The sequence below is a fragment of the Lupinus angustifolius genome, chromosome LG17 (genome assembly GCF_001865875.1).
Source record: "Lupinus angustifolius cultivar Tanjil chromosome LG17, LupAngTanjil_v1.0, whole genome shotgun sequence".
Taxonomy (NCBI): Eukaryota; Viridiplantae; Streptophyta; class Magnoliopsida; order Fabales; family Fabaceae; genus Lupinus; species Lupinus angustifolius.
The window spans coordinates 18,872,612-18,879,093 of NC_032025.1; the positions used below are offsets into that span (position 1 = coordinate 18,872,612).

Below are 6,482 nucleotides of genomic sequence, written 5' to 3' on the forward strand. Positions count from 1 at the left end.
AGTATAGCCAAGTGGTAAGGCATCGGTTTTTGGTACCGGCATGCAAAGGTTCGAATCCTTTTACTCCAGATTATGAACACCCGATCGGATCTGTCAAGAACGAGCTGACGACTACAGGGGAAGCGGCTGATTGCAGTCCCTGAGCCCAGCCCGGGAGGAATGCATGGTTCCCTGGCGCTTCATGGGACGGGCGTTCGCAGTCCCCCTCCCTCTAATCTAACCCTCCCCCGCTCCCCATACGAATTTGAACTACGATCCCCTGGAGCAAAAGGCTGTGGATACACTTTTTAATGCTGTCACCGAAAGTGTAAAAAAACTAAATGTAAGACATAAATATCCCTGCCGGAAAACTGGACATATTCAAAAATAGTCGAGCAGGTCATTCATTGGGGATCCGGCGGATCTACGTTATGTGATATTTTTTCTGATATTACGGAGTATGGCTTTGCCAGTAATTACTTTCACGAGGCATTAACCTCTATTCTATTGGGGGCCGGGGGTTGGTGGATAAAGAAAGATGGACAGTAAGGATTGCGTAATATCAATTTTTCGGCCTCGCTTAGGTTCCTATCGATTCTCCCCGGATTTGAGGATCACCTTTGACCTGCCCGACATGCTGTTGACTTGGAGATGAATTCTTCGGCCGTACCTTCTGCGGTCGTTACGCTTGGTCGGTCATGCTGGGACCAAAGAAAAGTAGAAGCCTCAACCGTGTCGAAGGCATTATAACTACAGTAGGATTAAGACCTCCAAAATCAACATCTACATCCCGTCGCTACCCTTTCAGCCCTTTAAATGTTCATCTTCCCGCGTGAGGGTGATCAGCGTTCTCGTTCACGAAGCCAACCGAGTTGCTCATGGGAAGGAGCATGTGAGGGAGAAGGACCAAACTTCGTCTCTTCGAACGGAGCCCAGGTTTCCTTTTTTTTTTTATACTATGTAAAACCTCCTCATCAACAGACGTTTCCCGAATAACCATTCATTTCATGAAAAACCTGCGCTTGTTAGCAGCTGAATCACTCTCTCCTCTCGTAGTGGGCCTCTTTTCTTTCCCCCGCTGGCATGAGGAAAGGGTCCATTCCACTAGCTCTTCTTCTGGATATAATAAAGAGAGGGGTGCGCTTTCCCTTTGAATGAGTAGATCTTCCAGCCCCCGTGCCTACCTTTACTCAATGCTCCTGAAGTCCGAAAAGGAGACTGTGAGTGGACAGGGGGCAGGGAAGTTCAGTTACAGAAATGGTAGTCGTGGACTGGTACCGCATGCCTACTTTTGGTAATCCTTATTGTGATCCCTCACTCTGGGCTAAGATAGTCTCTTAAGTGCTAGCGTGACGGGAGAGCAAATAGCAATGAACCTTATCTACAGTATTAGTTCCCTCCTACCAAGAACTAAACAAGTTCTCTATGCGGGGAAAAGGGTACCGATAGGCGGATTGACGCATCTGAGCAGGCAGGGAAGACTTAGTGCTTGGAATATGAATGCTATGAGGCTTGGGCGAGAGAGCAGGTCTAGGAGGCCCAGATATTGCATCATGTGAAAGCAGCGAAAAGACCCATAAGAGCTGTAAACAAGTGAGATAGGCACGAAAGGGGGGCATTCTGGGGATGTCTCTTTCATCAGCCAGCACCTTCAACAGCCAGTAGGAAAGATGCCGACACGGATTCGATTCAAGATTCAAGATAGGGTACGCCCGATGACCAGGCAGGGCGGCACAGCCCCCAACCAAGGGGGCTAGCAGCTCTTTTATCCGCTGCTGTCTCTGCTCTGACTGACGAAGGAAGATGTGACCGACTGCATTAGCACTTGTTGAATTGGTCTTCTTTGAGTGCAATAAATTCGAAGTAGTTCAAATAGCCCTGATCGACGATGCGCGCGTCAGTCCCTTCCCTCTCTCTTGGCCGGCCTATTCTTGTCCAGTAACCATTCTTTCGTTAAGAGTTCCGCGCTTTCCCTGTGGCATCGTATAGTAGAAAACATAAATCGAGGCATAGAATATAATAAAAGGCGGCTAGGACAGAGAGGCTGTACGTATAGAGAAGGAAAGTCTATTTTTCCCAGAGTCTAGCTAACTCTAACCCAAGATTAATCTGGAAGAGGTTCTTCTTCTTTAGTAGCAGATTCGGATTCTGTATAAGAAGGACAGTCTCAACCCTTGAGTACGAAAGAAAGTAGGCTCTTCCTTTATTTAATTTATTATAAATACGCTATTCTTCCCATCTCGGGAGAAAAAAAAAGAAGTACGTCGACGACTATTCAATAGCTGGGGATCTTGCTAAAAATTAAACTCCTAACCTTCAATCATCTAACCGTGTAGTCTTTAAACTCCCTTTTGGCCATTGAAAGCTGTCCAATTGCAGCTTATTATGCGAACTCTTCTGCTGCAGCAGATTCAATTCATTCCGATCCTTTAGATCCGATGCAACAAGATCAGCTCTTTCTCTGGCTCCCTTACTTGAAACCTTTTAGTCGATCTAGTCAGTAAAAAAGTTTTCAACTCCGATCCTTTCAGCCCTAGTTTCGCTGTAAGCCAACGCCTTTAGTCGATCTGGTTGTTAGTCTCGTTCCTCTTTAGTCTAGCTGACAGCTTTTCCCTTGACTCGCCTCTATGCGCCTGCTTTCCGAAGTCAATACAAGATTCTCTCTTTCCTCTAAGTCGAGTTCCGTTCCCTCGTTTACTGCTTTCCGATAAAGATATGCCCCGGTATTCAATTCAATAAAGTAGGGATTTCTTCCCTTCCATGGCAAGTTTAGGCTTAGGAAGATTTGATCTTTGTTCCATCTAGTGAAGTAGATTCCAATTCCGGTGAAGAGAAGAGTGAAACTCCGATAGCTACAGGCCTTAGCCCCAAACTAAGAAGATATCCCAAACCCCTACCGCTACCGGTCAAGCTTATTTTGATATGGAGCTTTCCCCGGATTCTCTTGAGGTCGGGGTTGAAGAATCTGGGTACTCAACAATGGGTTAAGCCTTTAGCTACGGCTGTTGGGGCAAGTCAGTCTTTAGCAGCCTAAACTAAAACTAAACAAACCTTAATGCCTCCAGGCAGGAGTCTTCCCCACCGAAGACTTTTTCTCGGAAGGAGGGAAATGACATAAGAGGGGATTCCCACTCTCTTCTCTGGTATTGATGCCACCTCAAAAGTATATTATCAGAAGCTTTCCTCTCCGCCCCTACCCCCGCACAGGCTTTGTCGAGCTTCTTTCCTGGCTTGATGAAGTTAAGTTACTCGCAGCAACTCTTCGAACCTATACTAGCTCCTTAAACTCCTCTCCTTGAAAGACAGGATGAATCAGAAGAGCTACTTTCAGTCTTAGCCCTAGCGTGGGTGAGTGGTTTATTGAGCACAGGCCCTTCCACTCTGTCGATACCATTCCTTGTCACTTCGATAATTTATTCAAAAAGTCGCTATGTCTCCCTACCCTAAAGGTAGCTGTGTCCCCCCTCCAACCAATTAGTCTAGTCGAGCAGCCTTCGCTCCAACACTGCTTAGGCGAGCTCTCCTATCTAAGGGAAAGTCTCTCTTCCACTCCTCCCCTAACCCTTTAGCCTCGCTTGTCCCCTCCAAACCTTTCTTGTGATGAAAGAAAAGAGGTTGATGCACCCTCAGGTGTGGAAACTTTAAAGGCTTCGGTCGAATACCCTCCGTCCTACCCAGGAAAAACCTTCCTCTTCTTTCAGTTCTAGTCGCATCTTCGGACCTATTCCTTAAGGTCGGAGCTAGTCATTCCTACTAAAGGAATTCAACAACTAGTCCCCATTGTTAGCTTCTATTTATGCCCTTCGATCCTCATACCATACTGAGCTGCCTAGCTCCAAGACTTGTAGTGGAGCCTCTTAATTTTCCTAGCCTATGGGGAATACAAGGGGGAATCCTCACAGTCAGATAGCTATGAGTGAAAGAAGAAAGAGAGTTTCGAGTTTACCGTAGCTACTTCTTCCCCTAGCATGACTTTCCCGGTTGGGGAAGATAAAGAAGTTCCCCTCCAATCCAAAACTTATTAGTCGAGTAGTAACCCCCTCTCCTGCACCTGCACTTCAGAGATTGATTGGTTGAACCAGGAGTCTCATCCCCCTATAAAATACCTAAGAGTTAGTTATTGTTATGACCAGCCGAAAACTGGTCCTCTAGATGCCTTCTAACCGTCCTTTTAGCCTATTCCCGCTTATGCTTACTTCATGGCTGATAAGCCTACAGACGCTTGACGCCCCGGAATAGCCTTGCTTTCACGTTCCCCCTCTTTCCTTAGATCAGGTTAGCGCTTATGCTGCTTTACGCAACTATATTCAATCCATTGAGTAGAGAGGGCAATGGAATCAGTCGTCATCCTTCGCTCTTGTGGGACTCGAATCCACTACATAGGCTTTTTTTTCCTTGTTCTACCGAGATGAACTAAAGAGCGTGAAGGTATTTAACCAAGCCAATGGAGCTTGCCTGGTCTTTCTCGCCTTTCACCGAGTCTGGGATCGATCCCATCTACCATTTCGACAGGAGATTAGATTAAACAAGTGCTTTTTCCTCCAACCTTGAGCAATTCGTGTGAACAGATTCAGGTGCGTAGCCTTTTTCCACTATGCCTATCGCCTTGAGCTGGCACTCCTAACCTAAACCATTTAACCGGCACTCCTCCCCTTTCTAGTCTACTTGCCACTTCCGACAACAGCTAAATCTATGGCACTTGCCTTGGCTTATTCCCTCGGGTACTCCCCCTTTTTTTAGAATAAAGTTCAAGCATCATCCTATTAAGTAAGGTCTTGGCGTGGCCGCTCTTTTAAGGTAAGCTTTCTTTCCCATCTCTCGTTTCAAGTTCGAATGCTTTTCTGCTTTCTTAACTGTACGAATACGAATAGGAAGCTTGGCAGCTCTGCCAAAAAGGTAGTGAAGATCTTAGCCTGAGAATAAAAGTGATTGTTAACCGGCTTCGCGAAATCCTTTACCTTTAGGCTTACTCGTGGCTAGGCACCTGCCTTCTCCTCGATCAACTATCTACCTCTGAAAAGAGAAGCATTAATTCATAAATGTAGTTGCGTTCGTTCTCTTTGAAAGTAGATCTTTGCTTTGTTGAACCTCTTTTTCGGACGTGAAGGGATTTCCTCCTCTTCTATTAAAGGACTAGACAGCCAAGGCAGGGAAGAAAGCTAGCTAAGGCAGGCAAATGTAAGTTAATGCCTGTAGTCTTTTTTCTTAAAGCTGAAAGCTGAATGCCAAGCAAGAAAGAGGTAGTTTCAATAATAAAGCCAAAGTGCTAATGATGCCTTCCTCCCCTACTTGACTTTCCTAGCTATCAATCCCCTCTTCAAAAACCCTTGCCAGAAGAACAAAAGGAAAGATTCTCTGTGATACCGTTTGAATAACGATAATCGGAGTGATGAAAAGCATTACAGAGAAAGCTTTAGCAACAGTAGGAGTTACTACTTACGCCAGCACCTGACGAGCAAAGATCTAAGACCGATATAACTGACTTGTAGGAAGGTTTGTAACTTGAGTGACTACAACTCTACCCGGAAAGAGAGACTAAAGCAGGCGAGTGTAGGATAGGGAGTGTTTTCGTTCAGCAGCTAGCCTGCTAGATTGAAAGTACTTAGCCAGGGGGAGTCGAGACCAGGCCAAGGGCCTAAAGTCTCGAAAAGGCTAGGACTACAAGAAGAAGCCAAGCCTGAGGCCAAGAAAAGCGAGCTCAAGATCAGGAGCCAAAGCAGACCGAGAAGAAAGTAAGGCGGAGACTGGCAGCTGCAAGTCAGTCGGTTGGCTTCCGGTACTAGAGCAGTCGCTCTTTCTTTCGCCAGCGAGCGGAGAAGACCATAGGCCAGAAGCGAACTGGAGAGGCTGAAAGATGGCGGGGGGATTGGTCCACTTTAAGAGGCGCCTGGGTAAGCGAGATAATCTTACCTAGTGAAGGGGAAGTACGGAGGGACAGGGGCTATGAAAGCATGATTGGGGAAGTCAGTCTTTCCCCTATGGTAGTCGGTACTCTTCACGGGGTCTAGTCTGCTTTCGAAAGGGGCGTAAGCGCTAACTAGACCTCAGAGGAAGGAGTGGAATACATTCTATGAGAGGTTGAGCGGAGCTGAAGACGCTCACAGGGCATGACGACTATCTGCAATAGGCCTCAGAGGAAGGAGTGAGGGCAATAAGGGAAGTCAAGACGGGCTTAGCCGTTCTCAGAGCTTTGACTAGCTCTCATGGTAGACGAGAAGAAAGGAACTGACCTACTTCAACTGCACTGTGGGAAAGACAGACTATATTCCTGTAGCCAGGTCGGGTTAGGGCTTCATATCCTGCTTAGGCAAGGAAGAAGAGCGGCTGAAAGCCAATCGAAAACCGGCATAGAATGGAATTGATTGGTTCGCCACTTCTGAAGAAGCGAAGGAGAGGGGTGAAGTAGAGTAAGGAGTTTAGGCTTTCTTTTTTTCAGCTCAATCCCTTGCTTGTTGTTTTCGAGCCGGAGCTCGCTGGGTAGTGAAGTGGTCCGTGAAGGTTAA

General features: G+C 46.6%; 1 long non-coding RNA gene across 1 annotated transcript in view; it reads right to left on the minus strand.

The window, feature by feature from the left end:
- Positions 1,552-6,482, minus strand: part of LOC109331978 — an 8,065-nt gene continuing 3,134 nt past the window's right edge. The window contains exons 2-3 of the long non-coding RNA XR_002105865.1: positions 6,092-6,093; positions 1,552-1,562 (exon numbers count right to left, since the gene is read on the minus strand). This is a non-coding gene — a long non-coding RNA (uncharacterized LOC109331978). The remainder of the gene's footprint in view (positions 1,563-6,091; positions 6,094-6,482) is intronic.